Below are 15677 nucleotides of genomic sequence, written 5' to 3'. Positions count from 1 at the left end.
CATCAGGGTAAGAGTGACAACAGGACCACATGTCAAAATGGGGGAAATCTTAGCAAATGACTTAATGGTTATTTTCAACCCAATCGTGTTTGATTTTTTTTTTGGGGGGGGGGGGGGGTATAACAAGGGATCTCACCTGTGACCCGTGGCTTGACTTTAGATGCGGCGAGGTCAATTACCCTGCAGACAATATTTTTTTCTCCCTGCCAATACAATCCAGTGACAACGACCGACGAGTTGTGCGTTCCACCTTTTGTTATTTGCCTGTTTGTGGCCCGCCGGTGAAATTCGTGCAATTCTCTTCCAACCTCTCATCAACTAGCTGTTTTTGCAAAATGTTAGAAATACGATAGTTATTCACTGCTTATGTTAACTAGGTGTTATTTCCAGTATCGTAAGTCATTTATTTGTCAACTGGATATTACAAAGCAGAATGACTTGCAGGTGTTAAAAGATTGTCAGAAGTGGGATTTGAACCCACGCCTCCAGGGGAGACTGCGACCTGAACGCAGCGCCTTAGACCGCTCGGCCATCCTGACTGTTTACAAATGGTCTTGGTGTCGGGATAAAGGGTACTAGGCAAAAGTAGAAATAGGCACGGCCTCCTGAGATCACCACAAAGACCAGTAAATGCACAATAGAGATCACCACAAAGACCAGTAAATGCACAATACTGACTTGCACTTTCAACATCAAATAGACATTGGTTTTTATCAATTAAAAACTCCAGTCATTGATTTATCCTCAATATGTCCTTCAATGGAAAAGGCGTAGTAAATCGTCATTGATTGAGCGCTAAAGTGGCCTCAGAATATGGCCATTCTGATATAAAATACCTCAGATAAGACTGAAAAAGTGTCTGGAAGTATCAGCAACCATCAGGGTAAGAGTGACAACAGGACCACATGTCAAAATGGGGGAAATCTTAGCAAATGACTTAATGGTTATTTTCAACCCAATCGTGTTTGATTTTTTTTTTGGGGGGGGGGGGGGGGTATAACAAGGGATCTCACCTGTGACCCGTGGCTTGACTTTAGATGCGGCGAGGTCAATTACCCTGCAGACAATATTTTTTTCTCCCTGCCAATACAATCCAGTGACAACGACCGACGAGTTGTGCGTTCCACCTTTTGTTATTTGCCTGTTTGTGGCCCGCCGGTGAAATTCGTGCAATTCTCTTCCAACCTCTCATCAACTAGCTGTTTTTGCAAAATGTTAGAAATACGATAGTTATTCACTGCTTATGTTAACTAGGTGTTATTTCCAGTATCGTAAGTCATTTATTTGTCAACTGGATATTACAAAGCAGAATGACTTGCAGGTGTTAAAAGATTGTCAGAAGTGGGATTTGAACCCACGCCTCCAGGGGAGACTGCGACCTGAACGCAGCGCCTTAGACCGCTCGGCCATCCTGACTGTTTACAAATGGTCTTGGTGTCGGGATAAAGGGTACTAGGCAAAAGTAGAAATAGGCACGGCCTCCTGAGATCACCACAAAGACCAGTAAATGCACAATAGAGATCACCACAAAGACCAGTAAATGCACAATACTGACTTGCACTTTCAACATCAAATAGACATTGGTTTTTATCAATTAAAAACTCCAGTCATTGATTTATCCTCAATATGTCCTTCAATGGAAAAGGCGTAGTAAATCGTCATTGATTGAGCGCTAAAGTGGCCTCAGAATATGGCCATTCTGATATAAAATACCTCAGATAAGACTGAAAAAGTGTCTGGAAGTATCAGCAACCATCAGGGTAAGAGTGACAACAGGACCACATGTCAAAATGGGGGAAATCTTAGCAAATGACTTAATGGTTATTTTCAACCCAATCGTGTTTGATTTTTTTTTTGGGGGGGGGGGGGGGTATAACAAGGGATCTCACCTGTGACCCGTGGCTTGACTTTAGATGCGGCGAGGTCAATTACCCTGCAGACAATATTTTTTTCTCCCTGCCAATACAATCCAGTGACAACGACCGACGAGTTGTGCGTTCCACCTTTTGTTATTTGCCTGTTTGTGGCCCGCCGGTGAAATTCGTGCAATTCTCTTCCAACCTCTCATCAACTAGCTGTTTTTGCAAAATGTTAGAAATACGATAGTTATTCACTGCTTATGTTAACTAGGTGTTATTTCCAGTATCGTAAGTCATTTATTTGTCAACTGGATATTACAAAGCAGAATGACTTGCAGGTGTTAAAAGATTGTCAGAAGTGGGATTTGAACCCACGCCTCCAGGGGAGACTGCGACCTGAACGCAGCGCCTTAGACCGCTCGGCCATCCTGACTGTTTACAAATGGTCTTGGTGTCGGGATAAAGGGTACTAGGCAAAAGTAGAAATAGGCACGGCCTCCTGAGATCACCACAAAGACCAGTAAATGCACAATAGAGATCACCACAAAGACCAGTAAATGCACAATACTGACTTGCACTTTCAACATCAAATAGACATTGGTTTTTATCAATTAAAAACTCCAGTCATTGATTTATCCTCAATATGTCCTTCAATGGAAAAGGCGTAGTAAATCGTCATTGATTGAGCGCTAAAGTGGCCTCAGAATATGGCCATTCTGATATAAAATACCTCAGATAAGACTGAAAAAGTGTCTGGAAGTATCAGCAACCATCAGGGTAAGAGTGACAACAGGACCACATGTCAAAATGGGGGAAATCTTAGCAAATGACTTAATGGTTATTTTCAACCCAATCGTGTTTGATTTTTTTTTTTGGGGGGGGGGGGGGGTATAACAAGGGATCTCACCTGTGACCCGTGGCTTGACTTTAGATGCGGCGAGGTCAATTACCCTGCAGACAATATTTTTTTCTCCCTGCCAATACAATCCAGTGACAACGACCGACGAGTTGTGCGTTCCACCTTTTGTTATTTGCCTGTTTGTGGCCCGCCGGTGAAATTCGTGCAATTCTCTTCCAACCTCTCATCAACTAGCTGTTTTTGCAAAATGTTAGAAATACGATAGTTATTCACTGCTTATGTTAACTAGGTGTTATTTCCAGTATCGTAAGTCATTTATTTGTCAACTGGATATTACAAAGCAGAATGACTTGCAGGTGTTAAAAGATTGTCAGAAGTGGGATTTGAACCCACGCCTCCAGGGGAGACTGCGACCTGAACGCAGCGCCTTAGACCGCTCGGCCATCCTGACTGTTTACAAATGGTCTTGGTGTCGGGATAAAGGGTACTAGGCAAAAGTAGAAATAGGCACGGCCTCCTGAGATCACCACAAAGACCAGTAAATGCACAATAGAGATCACCACAAAGACCAGTAAATGCACAATACTGACTTGCACTTTCAACATCAAATAGACATTGGTTTTTATCAATTAAAAACTCCAGTCATTGATTTATCCTCAATATGTCCTTCAATGGAAAAGGCGTAGTAAATCGTCATTGATTGAGCGCTAAAGTGGCCTCAGAATATGGCCATTCTGATATAAAATACCTCAGATAAGACTGAAAAAGTGTCTGGAAGTATCAGCAACCATCAGGGTAAGAGTGACAACAGGACCACATGTCAAAATGGGGGAAATCTTAGCAAATGACTTAATGGTTATTTTCAACCCAATCGTGTTTGATTTTTTTTTTGGGGGGGGGGGGGGGGTATAACAAGGGATCTCACCTGTGACCCGTGGCTTGACTTTAGATGCGGCGAGGTCAATTACCCTGCAGACAATATTTTTTTCTCCCTGCCAATACAATCCAGTGACAACGACCGACGAGTTGTGCGTTCCACCTTTTGTTATTTGCCTGTTTGTGGCCCGCCGGTGAAATTCGTGCAATTCTCTTCCAACCTCTCATCAACTAGCTGTTTTTGCAAAATGTTAGAAATACGATAGTTATTCACTGCTTATGTTAACTAGGTGTTATTTCCAGTATCGTAAGTCATTTATTTGTCAACTGGATATTACAAAGCAGAATGACTTGCAGGTGTTAAAAGATTGTCAGAAGTGGGATTTGAACCCACGCCTCCAGGGGAGACTGCGACCTGAACGCAGCGCCTTAGACCGCTCGGCCATCCTGACTGTTTACAAATGGTCTTGGTGTCGGGATAAAGGGTACTAGGCAAAAGTAGAAATAGGCACGGCCTCCTGAGATCACCACAAAGACCAGTAAATGCACAATAGAGATCACCACAAAGACCAGTAAATGCACAATACTGACTTGCACTTTCAACATCAAATAGACATTGGTTTTTATCAATTAAAAACTCCAGTCATTGATTTATCCTCAATATGTCCTTCAATGGAAAAGGCGTAGTAAATCGTCATTGATTGAGCGCTAAAGTGGCCTCAGAATATGGCCATTCTGATATAAAATACCTCAGATAAGACTGAAAAAGTGTCTGGAAGTATCAGCAACCATCAGGGTAAGAGTGACAACAGGACCACATGTCAAAATGGGGGAAATCTTAGCAAATGACTTAATGGTTATTTTCAACCCAATCGTGTTTGATTTTTTTTTTGGGGGGGGGGGGGGGTATAACAAGGGATCTCACCTGTGACCCGTGGCTTGACTTTAGATGCGGCGAGGTCAATTACCCTGCAGACAATATTTTTTTCTCCCTGCCAATACAATCCAGTGACAACGACCGACGAGTTGTGCGTTCCACCTTTTGTTATTTGCCTGTTTGTGGCCCGCCGGTGAAATTCGTGCAATTCTCTTCCAACCTCTCATCAACTAGCTGTTTTTGCAAAATGTTAGAAATACGATAGTTATTCACTGCTTATGTTAACTAGGTGTTATTTCCAGTATCGTAAGTCATTTATTTGTCAACTGGATATTACAAAGCAGAATGACTTGCAGGTGTTAAAAGATTGTCAGAAGTGGGATTTGAACCCACGCCTCCAGGGGAGACTGCGACCTGAACGCAGCGCCTTAGACCGCTCGGCCATCCTGACTGTTTACAAATGGTCTTGGTGTCGGGATAAAGGGTACTAGGCAAAAGTAGAAATAGGCACGGCCTCCTGAGATCACCACAAAGACCAGTAAATGCACAATAGAGATCACCACAAAGACCAGTAAATGCACAATACTGACTTGCACTTTCAACATCAAATAGACATTGGTTTTTATCAATTAAAAACTCCAGTCATTGATTTATCCTCAATATGTCCTTCAATGGAAAAGGCGTAGTAAATCGTCATTGATTGAGCGCTAAAGTGGCCTCAGAATATGGCCATTCTGATATAAAATACCTCAGATAAGACTGAAAAAGTGTCTGGAAGTATCAGCAACCATCAGGGTAAGAGTGACAACAGGACCACATGTCAAAATGGGGGAAATCTTAGCAAATGACTTAATGGTTATTTTCAACCCAATCGTGTTTGATTTTTTTTTTGGGGGGGGGGGGGGGTATAACAAGGGATCTCACCTGTGACCCGTGGCTTGACTTTAGATGCGGCGAGGTCAATTACCCTGCAGACAATATTTTTTTCTCCCTGCCAATACAATCCAGTGACAACGACCGACGAGTTGTGCGTTCCACCTTTTGTTATTTGCCTGTTTGTGGCCCGCCGGTGAAATTCGTGCAATTCTCTTCCAACCTCTCATCAACTAGCTGTTTTTGCAAAATGTTAGAAATACGATAGTTATTCACTGCTTATGTTAACTAGGTGTTATTTCCAGTATCGTAAGTCATTTATTTGTCAACTGGATATTACAAAGCAGAATGACTTGCAGGTGTTAAAAGATTGTCAGAAGTGGGATTTGAACCCACGCCTCCAGGGGAGACTGCGACCTGAACGCAGCGCCTTAGACCGCTCGGCCATCCTGACTGTTTACAAATGGTCTTGGTGTCGGGATAAAGGGTACTAGGCAAAAGTAGAAATAGGCACGGCCTCCTGAGATCACCACAAAGACCAGTAAATGCACAATAGAGATCACCACAAAGACCAGTAAATGCACAATACTGACTTGCACTTTCAACATCAAATAGACATTGGTTTTTATCAATTAAAAACTCCAGTCATTGATTTATCCTCAATATGTCCTTCAATGGAAAAGGCGTAGTAAATCGTCATTGATTGAGCGCTAAAGTGGCCTCAGAATATGGCCATTCTGATATAAAATACCTCAGATAAGACTGAAAAAGTGTCTGGAAGTATCAGCAACCATCAGGGTAAGAGTGACAACAGGACCACATGTCAAAATGGGGGAAATCTTAGCAAATGACTTAATGGTTATTTTCAACCCAATCGTGTTTGATTTTTTTTTTGGGGGGGGGGGGGGGGTATAACAAGGGATCTCACCTGTGACCCGTGGCTTGACTTTAGATGCGGCGAGGTCAATTACCCTGCAGACAATATTTTTTTCTCCCTGCCAATACAATCCAGTGACAACGACCGACGAGTTGTGCGTTCCACCTTTTGTTATTTGCCTGTTTGTGGCCCGCCGGTGAAATTCGTGCAATTCTCTTCCAACCTCTCATCAACTAGCTGTTTTTGCAAAATGTTAGAAATACGATAGTTATTCACTGCTTATGTTAACTAGGTGTTATTTCCAGTATCGTAAGTCATTTATTTGTCAACTGGATATTACAAAGCAGAATGACTTGCAGGTGTTAAAAGATTGTCAGAAGTGGGATTTGAACCCACGCCTCCAGGGGAGACTGCGACCTGAACGCAGCGCCTTAGACCGCTCGGCCATCCTGACTGTTTACAAATGGTCTTGGTGTCGGGATAAAGGGTACTAGGCAAAAGTAGAAATAGGCACGGCCTCCTGAGATCACCACAAAGACCAGTAAATGCACAATAGAGATCACCACAAAGACCAGTAAATGCACAATACTGACTTGCACTTTCAACATCAAATAGACATTGGTTTTTATCAATTAAAAACTCCAGTCATTGATTTATCCTCAATATGTCCTTCAATGGAAAAGGCGTAGTAAATCGTCATTGATTGAGCGCTAAAGTGGCCTCAGAATATGGCCATTCTGATATAAAATACCTCAGATAAGACTGAAAAAGTGTCTGGAAGTATCAGCAACCATCAGGGTAAGAGTGACAACAGGACCACATGTCAAAATGGGGGAAATCTTAGCAAATGACTTAATGGTTATTTTCAACCCAATCGTGTTTGATTTTTTTTTTGGGGGGGGGGGGGGGTATAACAAGGGATCTCACCTGTGACCCGTGGCTTGACTTTAGATGCGGCGAGGTCAATTACCCTGCAGACAATATTTTTTTCTCCCTGCCAATACAATCCAGTGACAACGACCGACGAGTTGTGCGTTCCACCTTTTGTTATTTGCCTGTTTGTGGCCCGCCGGTGAAATTCGTGCAATTCTCTTCCAACCTCTCATCAACTAGCTGTTTTTGCAAAATGTTAGAAATACGATAGTTATTCACTGCTTATGTTAACTAGGTGTTATTTCCAGTATCGTAAGTCATTTATTTGTCAACTGGATATTACAAAGCAGAATGACTTGCAGGTGTTAAAAGATTGTCAGAAGTGGGATTTGAACCCACGCCTCCAGGGGAGACTGCGACCTGAACGCAGCGCCTTAGACCGCTCGGCCATCCTGACTGTTTACAAATGGTCTTGGTGTCGGGATAAAGGGTACTAGGCAAAAGTAGAAATAGGCACGGCCTCCTGAGATCACCACAAAGACCAGTAAATGCACAATAGAGATCACCACAAAGACCAGTAAATGCACAATACTGACTTGCACTTTCAACATCAAATAGACATTGGTTTTTATCAATTAAAAACTCCAGTCATTGATTTATCCTCAATATGTCCTTCAATGGAAAAGGCGTAGTAAATCGTCATTGATTGAGCGCTAAAGTGGCCTCAGAATATGGCCATTCTGATATAAAATACCTCAGATAAGACTGAAAAAGTGTCTGGAAGTATCAGCAACCATCAGGGTAAGAGTGACAACAGGACCACATGTCAAAATGGGGGAAATCTTAGCAAATGACTTAATGGTTATTTTCAACCCAATCGTGTTTGATTTTTTTTTTGGGGGGGGGGGGGGGGTATAACAAGGGATCTCACCTGTGACCCGTGGCTTGACTTTAGATGCGGCGAGGTCAATTACCCTGCAGACAATATTTTTTTCTCCCTGCCAATACAATCCAGTGACAACGACCGACGAGTTGTGCGTTCCACCTTTTGTTATTTGCCTGTTTGTGGCCCGCCGGTGAAATTCGTGCAATTCTCTTCCAACCTCTCATCAACTAGCTGTTTTTGCAAAATGTTAGAAATACGATAGTTATTCACTGCTTATGTTAACTAGGTGTTATTTCCAGTATCGTAAGTCATTTATTTGTCAACTGGATATTACAAAGCAGAATGACTTGCAGGTGTTAAAAGATTGTCAGAAGTGGGATTTGAACCCACGCCTCCAGGGGAGACTGCGACCTGAACGCAGCGCCTTAGACCGCTCGGCCATCCTGACTGTTTACAAATGGTCTTGGTGTCGGGATAAAGGGTACTAGGCAAAAGTAGAAATAGGCACGGCCTCCTGAGATCACCACAAAGACCAGTAAATGCACAATAGAGATCACCACAAAGACCAGTAAATGCACAATACTGACTTGCACTTTCAACATCAAATAGACATTGGTTTTTATCAATTAAAAACTCCAGTCATTGATTTATCCTCAATATGTCCTTCAATGGAAAAGGCGTAGTAAATCGTCATTGATTGAGCGCTAAAGTGGCCTCAGAATATGGCCATTCTGATATAAAATACCTCAGATAAGACTGAAAAAGTGTCTGGAAGTATCAGCAACCATCAGGGTAAGAGTGACAACAGGACCACATGTCAAAATGGGGGAAATCTTAGCAAATGACTTAATGGTTATTTTCAACCCAATCGTGTTTGATTTTTTTTTTGGGGGGGGGGGGGGGGTATAACAAGGGATCTCACCTGTGACCCGTGGCTTGACTTTAGATGCGGCGAGGTCAATTACCCTGCAGACAATATTTTTTTCTCCCTGCCAATACAATCCAGTGACAACGACCGACGAGTTGTGCGTTCCACCTTTTGTTATTTGCCTGTTTGTGGCCCGCCGGTGAAATTCGTGCAATTCTCTTCCAACCTCTCATCAACTAGCTGTTTTTGCAAAATGTTAGAAATACGATAGTTATTCACTGCTTATGTTAACTAGGTGTTATTTCCAGTATCGTAAGTCATTTATTTGTCAACTGGATATTACAAAGCAGAATGACTTGCAGGTGTTAAAAGATTGTCAGAAGTGGGATTTGAACCCACGCCTCCAGGGGAGACTGCGACCTGAACGCAGCGCCTTAGACCGCTCGGCCATCCTGACTGTTTACAAATGGTCTTGGTGTCGGGATAAAGGGTACTAGGCAAAAGTAGAAATAGGCACGGCCTCCTGAGATCACCACAAAGACCAGTAAATGCACAATAGAGATCACCACAAAGACCAGTAAATGCACAATACTGACTTGCACTTTCAACATCAAATAGACATTGGTTTTTATCAATTAAAAACTCCAGTCATTGATTTATCCTCAATATGTCCTTCAATGGAAAAGGCGTAGTAAATCGTCATTGATTGAGCGCTAAAGTGGCCTCAGAATATGGCCATTCTGATATAAAATACCTCAGATAAGACTGAAAAAGTGTCTGGAAGTATCAGCAACCATCAGGGTAAGAGTGACAACAGGACCACATGTCAAAATGGGGGAAATCTTAGCAAATGACTTAATGGTTATTTTCAACCCAATCGTGTTTGATTTTTTTTTTGGGGGGGGGGGGGGGGTATAACAAGGGATCTCACCTGTGACCCGTGGCTTGACTTTAGATGCGGCGAGGTCAATTACCCTGCAGACAATATTTTTTTCTCCCTGCCAATACAATCCAGTGACAACGACCGACGAGTTGTGCGTTCCACCTTTTGTTATTTGCCTGTTTGTGGCCCGCCGGTGAAATTCGTGCAATTCTCTTCCAACCTCTCATCAACTAGCTGTTTTTGCAAAATGTTAGAAATACGATAGTTATTCACTGCTTATGTTAACTAGGTGTTATTTCCAGTATCGTAAGTCATTTATTTGTCAACTGGATATTACAAAGCAGAATGACTTGCAGGTGTTAAAAGATTGTCAGAAGTGGGATTTGAACCCACGCCTCCAGGGGAGACTGCGACCTGAACGCAGCGCCTTAGACCGCTCGGCCATCCTGACTGTTTACAAATGGTCTTGGTGTCGGGATAAAGGGTACTAGGCAAAAGTAGAAATAGGCACGGCCTCCTGAGATCACCACAAAGACCAGTAAATGCACAATAGAGATCACCACAAAGACCAGTAAATGCACAATACTGACTTGCACTTTCAACATCAAATAGACATTGGTTTTTATCAATTAAAAACTCCAGTCATTGATTTATCCTCAATATGTCCTTCAATGGAAAAGGCGTAGTAAATCGTCATTGATTGAGCGCTAAAGTGGCCTCAGAATATGGCCATTCTGATATAAAATACCTCAGATAAGACTGAAAAAGTGTCTGGAAGTATCAGCAACCATCAGGGTAAGAGTGACAACAGGACCACATGTCAAAATGGGGGAAATCTTAGCAAATGACTTAATGGTTATTTTCAACCCAATCGTGTTTGATTTTTTTTTTTGGGGGGGGGGGGGGGGTATAACAAGGGATCTCACCTGTGACCCGTGGCTTGACTTTAGATGCGGCGAGGTCAATTACCCTGCAGACAATATTTTTTTCTCCCTGCCAATACAATCCAGTGACAACGACCGACGAGTTGTGCGTTCCACCTTTTGTTATTTGCCTGTTTGTGGCCCGCCGGTGAAATTCGTGCAATTCTCTTCCAACCTCTCATCAACTAGCTGTTTTTGCAAAATGTTAGAAATACGATAGTTATTCACTGCTTATGTTAACTAGGTGTTATTTCCAGTATCGTAAGTCATTTATTTGTCAACTGGATATTACAAAGCAGAATGACTTGCAGGTGTTAAAAGATTGTCAGAAGTGGGATTTGAACCCACGCCTCCAGGGGAGACTGCGACCTGAACGCAGCGCCTTAGACCGCTCGGCCATCCTGACTGTTTACAAATGGTCTTGGTGTCGGGATAAAGGGTACTAGGCAAAAGTAGAAATAGGCACGGCCTCCTGAGATCACCACAAAGACCAGTAAATGCACAATAGAGATCACCACAAAGACCAGTAAATGCACAATACTGACTTGCACTTTCAACATCAAATAGACATTGGTTTTTATCAATTAAAAACTCCAGTCATTGATTTATCCTCAATATGTCCTTCAATGGAAAAGGCGTAGTAAATCGTCATTGATTGAGCGCTAAAGTGGCCTCAGAATATGGCCATTCTGATATAAAATACCTCAGATAAGACTGAAAAAGTGTCTGGAAGTATCAGCAACCATCAGGGTAAGAGTGACAACAGGACCACATGTCAAAATGGGGGAAATCTTAGCAAATGACTTAATGGTTATTTTCAACCCAATCGTGTTTGATTTTTTTTTTTGGGGGGGGGGGGGGGGTATAACAAGGGATCTCACCTGTGACCCGTGGCTTGACTTTAGATGCGGCGAGGTCAATTACCCTGCAGACAATATTTTTTTCTCCCTGCCAATACAATCCAGTGACAACGACCGACGAGTTGTGCGTTCCACCTTTTGTTATTTGCCTGTTTGTGGCCCGCCGGTGAAATTCGTGCAATTCTCTTCCAACCTCTCATCAACTAGCTGTTTTTGCAAAATGTTAGAAATACGATAGTTATTCACTGCTTATGTTAACTAGGTGTTATTTCCAGTATCGTAAGTCATTTATTTGTCAACTGGATATTACAAAGCAGAATGACTTGCAGGTGTTAAAAGATTGTCAGAAGTGGGATTTGAACCCACGCCTCCAGGGGAGACTGCGACCTGAACGCAGCGCCTTAGACCGCTCGGCCATCCTGACTGTTTACAAATGGTCTTGGTGTCGGGATAAAGGGTACTAGGCAAAAGTAGAAATAGGCACGGCCTCCTGAGATCACCACAAAGACCAGTAAATGCACAATAGAGATCACCACAAAGACCAGTAAATGCACAATACTGACTTGCACTTTCAACATCAAATAGACATTGGTTTTTATCAATTAAAAACTCCAGTCATTGATTTATCCTCAATATGTCCTTCAATGGAAAAGGCGTAGTAAATCGTCATTGATTGAGCGCTAAAGTGGCCTCAGAATATGGCCATTCTGATATAAAATACCTCAGATAAGACTGAAAAAGTGTCTGGAAGTATCAGCAACCATCAGGGTAAGAGTGACAACAGGACCACATGTCAAAATGGGGGAAATCTTAGCAAATGACTTAATGGTTATTTTCAACCCAATCGTGTTTGATTTTTTTTTTTTGGGGGGGGGGGGTATAACAAGGGATCTCACCTGTGACCCGTGGCTTGACTTTAGATGCGGCGAGGTCAATTACCCTGCAGACAATATTTTTTTCTCCCTGCCAATACAATCCAGTGACAACGACCGACGAGTTGTGCGTTCCACCTTTTGTTATTTGCCTGTTTGTGGCCCGCCGGTGAAATTCGTGCAATTCTCTTCCAACCTCTCACCAACTAGCTGTTTTTGCAAAATGTTAGAAATACGATAGTTATTCACTGCTTATGTTAACTAGGTGTTATTTCCAGTATCGTAAGTCATTTATTTGTCAACTGGATATTACAAAGCAGAATGACTTGCAGGTGTTAAAAGATTGTCAGAAGTGGGATTTGAACCCACGCCTCCAGGGGAGACTGCGACCTGAACGCAGCGCCTTAGACCGCTCGGCCATCCTGACTGTTTACAAATGGTCTTGGTGTCGGGATAAAGGGTACTAGGCAAAAGTAGAAATAGGCACGGCCTCCTGAGATCACCACAAAGACCAGTAAATGCACAATAGAGATCACCACAAAGACCAGTAAATGCACAATACTGACTTGCACTTTCAACATCAAATAGACATTGGTTTTTATCAATTAAAAACTCCAGTCATTGATTTATCCTCAATATGTCCTTCAATGGAAAAGGCGTAGTAAATCGTCATTGATTGAGCGCTAAAGTGGCCTCAGAATATGGCCATTCTGATATAAAATACCTCAGATAAGACTGAAAAAGTGTCTGGAAGTATCAGCAACCATCAGGGTAAGAGTGACAACAGGACCACATGTCAAAATGGGGGAAATCTTAGCAAATGACTTAATGGTTATTTTCAACCCAATCGTGTTTGATTTTTTTTTTGGGGGGGGGGGGGGTATAACAAGGGATCTCACCTGTGACCCGTGGCTTGACTTTAGATGCGGCGAGGTCAATTACCCTGCAGACAATATTTTTTTCTCCCTGCCAATACAATCCAGTGACAACGACCGACGAGTTGTGCGTTCCACCTTTTGTTATTTGCCTGTTTGTGGCCCGCCGGTGAAATTCGTGCAATTCTCTTCCAACCTCTCATCAACTAGCTGTTTTTGCAAAATGTTAGAAATACGATAGTTATTCACTGCTTATGTTAACTAGGTGTTATTTCCAGTATCGTAAGTCATTTATTTGTCAACTGGATATTACAAAGCAGAATGACTTGCAGGTGTTAAAAGATTGTCAGAAGTGGGATTTGAACCCACGCCTCCAGGGGAGACTGCGACCTGAACGCAGCGCCTTAGACCGCTCGGCCATCCTGACTGTTTACAAATGGTCTTGGTGTCGGGATAAAGGGTACTAGGCAAAAGTAGAAATAGGCACGGCCTCCTGAGATCACCACAAAGACCAGTAAATGCACAATAGAGATCACCACAAAGACCAGTAAATGCACAATACTGACTTGCACTTTCAACATCAAATAGACATTGGTTTTTATCAATTAAAAACTCCAGTCATTGATTTATCCTCAATATGTCCTTCAATGGAAAAGGCGTAGTAAATCGTCATTGATTGAGCGCTAAAGTGGCCTCAGAATATGGCCATTCTGATATAAAATACCTCAGATAAGACTGAAAAAGTGTCTGGAAGTATCAGCAACCATCAGGGTAAGAGTGACAACAGGACCACATGTCAAAATGGGGGAAATCTTAGCAAATGACTTAATGGTTATTTTCAACCCAATCGTGTTTGATTTTTTTTTTTGGGGGGGGGGGGGGTATAACAAGGGATCTCACCTGTGACCCGTGGCTTGACTTTAGATGCGGCGAGGTCAATTACCCTGCAGACAATATTTTTTTCTCCCTGCCAATACAATCCAGTGACAACGACCGACGAGTTGTGCGTTCCACCTTTTGTTATTTGCCTGTTTGTGGCCCGCCGGTGAAATTCGTGCAATTCTCTTCCAACCTCTCATCAACTAGCTGTTTTTGCAAAATGTTAGAAATACGATAGTTATTCACTGCTTATGTTAACTAGGTGTTATTTCCAGTATCGTAAGTCATTTATTTGTCAACTGGATATTACAAAGCAGAATGACTTGCAGGTGTTAAAAGATTGTCAGAAGTGGGATTTGAACCCACGCCTCCAGGGGAGACTGCGACCTGAACGCAGCGCCTTAGACCGCTCGGCCATCCTGACTGTTTACAAATGGTCTTGGTGTCGGGATAAAGGGTACTAGGCAAAAGTAGAAATAGGCACGGCCTCCTGAGATCACCACAAAGACCAGTAAATGCACAATAGAGATCACCACAAAGACCAGTAAATGCACAATACTGACTTGCACTTTCAACATCAAATAGACATTGGTTTTTATCAATTAAAAACTCCAGTCATTGATTTATCCTCAATATGTCCTTCAATGGAAAAGGCGTAGTAAATCGTCATTGATTGAGCGCTAAAGTGGCCTCAGAATATGGCCATTCTGATATAAAATACCTCAGATAAGACTGAAAAAGTGTCTGGAAGTATCAGCAACCATCAGGGTAAGAGTGACAACAGGACCACATGTCAAAATGGGGGAAATCTTAGCAAATGACTTAATGGTTATTTTCAACCCAATCGTGTTTGATTTTTTTTTTTGGGGGGGGGGGGGGGGTATAACAAGGGATCTCACCTGTGACCCGTGGCTTGACTTTAGATGCGGCGAGGTCAATTACCCTGCAGACAATATTTTTTTCTCCCTGCCAATACAATCCAGTGACAACGACCGACGAGTTGTGCGTTCCACCTTTTGTTATTTGCCTGTTTGTGGCCCGCCGGTGAAATTCGTGCAATTCTCTTCCAACCTCTCATCAACTAGCTGTTTTTGCAAAATGTTAGAAATACGATAGTTATTCACTGCTTATGTTAACTAGGTGTTATTTCCAGTATCGTAAGTCATTTATTTGTCAACTGGATATTACAAAGCAGAATGACTTGCAGGTGTTAAAAGATTGTCAGAAGTGGGATTTGAACCCACGCCTCCAGGGGAGACTGCGACCTGAACGCAGCGCCTTAGACCGCTCGGCCATCCTGACTGTTTACAAATGGTCTTGGTGTCGGGATAAAGGGTACTAGGCAAAAGTAGAAATAGGCACGGCCTCCTGAGATCACCACAAAGACCAGTAAATGCACAATAGAGATCACCACAAAGACCAGTAAATGCACAATACTGACTTGCACTTTCAACATCAAATAGACATTGGTTTTTATCAATTAAAAACTCCAGTCATTGATTTGTCCTCAATATGTTCCTTCAATGGAAAAGGCGTA

The 15677-nt window shown here is 42.5% G+C and overlaps 18 non-coding genes across 18 annotated transcripts; all 18 read right to left on the bottom strand.

Annotated features, from left to right (window-relative positions):
- Positions 1–456: 456 nt before the first annotated feature.
- trnal-cag (transfer RNA leucine (anticodon CAG)) lies at positions 457–539 on the bottom strand. Its single transcript has one exon. It is a non-coding gene; the product is annotated as a tRNA-Leu (tRNA).
- A 794-nt stretch (positions 540–1333) lies between these two features.
- On the bottom strand, positions 1334–1416 carry trnal-cag (transfer RNA leucine (anticodon CAG)). Its single transcript has one exon. It is a non-coding gene; the product is annotated as a tRNA-Leu (tRNA).
- Positions 1417–2209: 793 nt separating this feature from the next.
- trnal-cag (transfer RNA leucine (anticodon CAG)) lies at positions 2210–2292 on the bottom strand. The gene has a single exon. It is a non-coding gene; the product is annotated as a tRNA-Leu (tRNA).
- Positions 2293–3086: 794 nt separating this feature from the next.
- Positions 3087–3169, bottom strand: trnal-cag (transfer RNA leucine (anticodon CAG)). Its single transcript has one exon. It is a non-coding gene; the product is annotated as a tRNA-Leu (tRNA).
- A 794-nt stretch (positions 3170–3963) lies between these two features.
- On the bottom strand, positions 3964–4046 carry trnal-cag (transfer RNA leucine (anticodon CAG)). The gene has a single exon. It is a non-coding gene; the product is annotated as a tRNA-Leu (tRNA).
- Positions 4047–4839: 793 nt separating this feature from the next.
- trnal-cag (transfer RNA leucine (anticodon CAG)) lies at positions 4840–4922 on the bottom strand. The gene has a single exon. It is a non-coding gene; the product is annotated as a tRNA-Leu (tRNA).
- A 793-nt stretch (positions 4923–5715) lies between these two features.
- trnal-cag (transfer RNA leucine (anticodon CAG)) lies at positions 5716–5798 on the bottom strand. Its single transcript has one exon. It is a non-coding gene; the product is annotated as a tRNA-Leu (tRNA).
- Positions 5799–6592: 794 nt separating this feature from the next.
- Positions 6593–6675, bottom strand: trnal-cag (transfer RNA leucine (anticodon CAG)). Its single transcript has one exon. It is a non-coding gene; the product is annotated as a tRNA-Leu (tRNA).
- A 793-nt stretch (positions 6676–7468) lies between these two features.
- trnal-cag (transfer RNA leucine (anticodon CAG)) lies at positions 7469–7551 on the bottom strand. The gene has a single exon. It is a non-coding gene; the product is annotated as a tRNA-Leu (tRNA).
- A 794-nt stretch (positions 7552–8345) lies between these two features.
- trnal-cag (transfer RNA leucine (anticodon CAG)) lies at positions 8346–8428 on the bottom strand. The gene has a single exon. It is a non-coding gene; the product is annotated as a tRNA-Leu (tRNA).
- A 794-nt stretch (positions 8429–9222) lies between these two features.
- trnal-cag (transfer RNA leucine (anticodon CAG)) lies at positions 9223–9305 on the bottom strand. Its single transcript has one exon. It is a non-coding gene; the product is annotated as a tRNA-Leu (tRNA).
- A 794-nt stretch (positions 9306–10099) lies between these two features.
- On the bottom strand, positions 10100–10182 carry trnal-cag (transfer RNA leucine (anticodon CAG)). The gene has a single exon. It is a non-coding gene; the product is annotated as a tRNA-Leu (tRNA).
- Positions 10183–10977: 795 nt separating this feature from the next.
- Positions 10978–11060, bottom strand: trnal-cag (transfer RNA leucine (anticodon CAG)). Its single transcript has one exon. It is a non-coding gene; the product is annotated as a tRNA-Leu (tRNA).
- Positions 11061–11855: 795 nt separating this feature from the next.
- Positions 11856–11938, bottom strand: trnal-cag (transfer RNA leucine (anticodon CAG)). Its single transcript has one exon. It is a non-coding gene; the product is annotated as a tRNA-Leu (tRNA).
- A 792-nt stretch (positions 11939–12730) lies between these two features.
- On the bottom strand, positions 12731–12813 carry trnal-cag (transfer RNA leucine (anticodon CAG)). The gene has a single exon. It is a non-coding gene; the product is annotated as a tRNA-Leu (tRNA).
- Positions 12814–13605: 792 nt separating this feature from the next.
- trnal-cag (transfer RNA leucine (anticodon CAG)) lies at positions 13606–13688 on the bottom strand. Its single transcript has one exon. It is a non-coding gene; the product is annotated as a tRNA-Leu (tRNA).
- Positions 13689–14481: 793 nt separating this feature from the next.
- trnal-cag (transfer RNA leucine (anticodon CAG)) lies at positions 14482–14564 on the bottom strand. The gene has a single exon. It is a non-coding gene; the product is annotated as a tRNA-Leu (tRNA).
- Positions 14565–15359: 795 nt separating this feature from the next.
- trnal-cag (transfer RNA leucine (anticodon CAG)) lies at positions 15360–15442 on the bottom strand. The gene has a single exon. It is a non-coding gene; the product is annotated as a tRNA-Leu (tRNA).
- Positions 15443–15677: the final 235 nt, after the last annotated feature.

This window comes from Salvelinus alpinus, chromosome 10, assembly GCF_045679555.1.
Source record: "Salvelinus alpinus chromosome 10, SLU_Salpinus.1, whole genome shotgun sequence".
In the NCBI taxonomy this organism is placed as follows: Eukaryota; Metazoa; Chordata; class Actinopteri; order Salmoniformes; family Salmonidae; genus Salvelinus; species Salvelinus alpinus.
The sequence above is the reverse complement of the archived record's forward strand: the minus strand, read 5'-3'. Positions and strand labels throughout refer to the sequence as shown.